We start from the raw sequence: 2,424 nt of genomic DNA, 5'->3' as shown, positions 1-2,424 counted from the left end.
TTGGAACGTGGTCTTGGCTACGTCTAGCCGGCTGTGGGGTGAGGGGGGTGGGGAGAGGGGTTTTTGTGCTCAGCTGATACTGCCATGCACTGTACTGCACATGTCCGCAACGCCACAGCAGGACCGTGAGACTTTCAGGGCCGTCCCTGCAGGGCCTGCGCCCCTCTGGGCGGGCGACGGGGGGTTTGGGGGAGCACCCGCGGAGGTGGCGTGTGCAAGGGGAGGGGGGGTGGGAGGGAAGGGGGAGCCGCTCCCCGCGGGGCGGGGGGCAGGCAGTGGGGCTGGGTGTCAGGCGAGGGGCCGCGCCCAGCACGTGCGGGGGCGGGACAAGGCTCCCCGCGCTGCCACGCCGTGAGTCCAGGGTGGTGCCAATCACCGGCCTGCGCTCCCCGTTGGTGCAGGGCCGTGCGTCGCCTCCACCAGTCAGAGGGGCCCTCCCAGCCTCTGTCCAGCCAGTCAGGTGTGGGGGGCAGCCAGTGGCCTGTTGCCGTTGGCCGGTCCCCCCTTGCCGCCCTTGCCCAGCCTCCCCGGCGGCCGCCCTGCGTGTGAGGCGTCAAGGCCACGGGCCCCAGCCCGGTGCCACCGGTTGCGCAGCGGGCGCTGGCACCGCTGGGCTCGGTGCCCCCTGGGCAGGACCCCGGCCCCCTCCCCGTCCCTCGCTCAGTGACAGATAACCAAAGGAGTCCCCGTGCCGCGCGGCGGCCTCGCGCCCCCGGAGACGCCCCATCCCGCCCCCCCCACCTCCCGCCCTCGCGGTGCCCAGGGAGCCAGGAAAGCCTTACGGTCCTTTGACGGCGCCTCGAAAGCTCACAGCTCGTGTGCTGCAGAATTTATTCCAATGAGCAGCTAAAAAGTATCATTTAAAAAATAACAAAAAAAAATTTACAAAAAAAAATACTAAAAAACAATTATTTAGGGTGTTTGTGATTGCTGACTGCGCTGTAGATACCACTGTTTACCAATGATTTCCTGTGGTGGGATAGTGGACTGTTTACTGTTCTATTATACCAGTCCCCGGGCCCTCCGGTGGGACCCCCGCGGTCCCCGCGGCTCCCCGGAAGGTGCTAGGACGTGTGTTCTGTGTTAGAAAGTTTTTATATATATATATATATATAAATATATATATATAATTTTTTTTGCTCTGTTACTTGCACATTTTACAGTTACCTCATTTTTCCCATGTATGTATTTGAAAAAAGGCTAATATATAGAAAAAAAAGGTTCTTAAAGCTCTAAAAGTGTTTGTTTTTTTTCCATTCCATTGGAATCATATTGGTTTTGTAGCATTTAACATAACTAGTATGTTGTATTATATATATGTGTATTATACTGATTGAAATTTTTAACAGATTTGTACTTTTTTTAAAATGAAAGTTGCTAGTTCTGCTTGACCAAGTAGTGCAATCATTATTTTTTTTAATGTTGTGGCTGATTTTGAGAGGGATATTCACTAATAAATGTATGATGTATACCAACCTGCTGTGCCCCTGGCTTTTGACTCAGTGGGTGCTCGAGGCAGGCTGAGGTGGTCACATGTGGCCCCATGGGGTTCCCTGGGGGAACTGAGGTCAGAGTTTGGGGTCCCCAGGCTGTCAAGTGAGCAGGTGGAGGGACAGTGCAGCAGCTGGAAGAGCCCTAGAGACGGGACTTGGAGAGGAGAGCCTGAGGGTGGATGCAAGAGCCAGCTGGGGCCTTTGCCCCAAAAGAGTCTGATCCAGCAACCCCCTCTCTCTCCGAGAGATCTTTCACTTTCAGAGATGCAAATTCTTCCTCAATGTGCTCCTAGGATGGCAAGTCTTCCTGGGTGACTCCAGCATCCACCTCTTCTACAGCCAAACTCCCCAGCAAGCCCAGCCAGAGAAGCATGGATCCCTGCAGTCCTGCACAGCCTGGCTGCCTCATCAAAGCCAAGAGCAGGGTTGCTACTCCCCAAAGTGCTCCAGGAGGCTCGATGGCCAGAGAGGGAACAGCTTTTCTTTTAAGAAGATTGATTCCTTCTGCATATTGAAAAAGCCATGCCAGGCCCTGGAGCCACCCTTCAGCAACAGTGGTAGGACATCCCTGCTCCCCTGCTTCCTGCAGGCACCTGAGGTACACTGGGAGGGAGAGCATTGTTACCTGTCCAGAACAGGTGACCAACAGACAAGGGTAATGGAGGAAGTTCCCCTTGGAGCAGGAGTGTGACCAAGCCTCTGGGGGAACACTGGCTTACACACCCTTTCCATGTCTTTTTTTTCCATCTCTAACTTGATCAGGGTGACCCAGCTGCTGCACAGCAGCAGCCCCAGCACTGTCTTCCCCCATGGTGTGCAGTCTTGTCTGTCTTAAGCCAGCAGTTCTGCTGGCACAACCTCTCCAATTCATGAGGCCAAAATCAAGCCTCCCCACAATGAGCGGTAACTGCTGTGGAGCAACAGCAGCTGG

This window comes from Apus apus, chromosome 13 (genome assembly GCF_020740795.1).
Source record: "Apus apus isolate bApuApu2 chromosome 13, bApuApu2.pri.cur, whole genome shotgun sequence".
Taxonomy (NCBI): Eukaryota; Metazoa; Chordata; class Aves; order Apodiformes; family Apodidae; genus Apus; species Apus apus.
The sequence above is the reverse complement of the archived record's forward strand: the minus strand, read 5'-3'. Positions refer to the sequence as shown.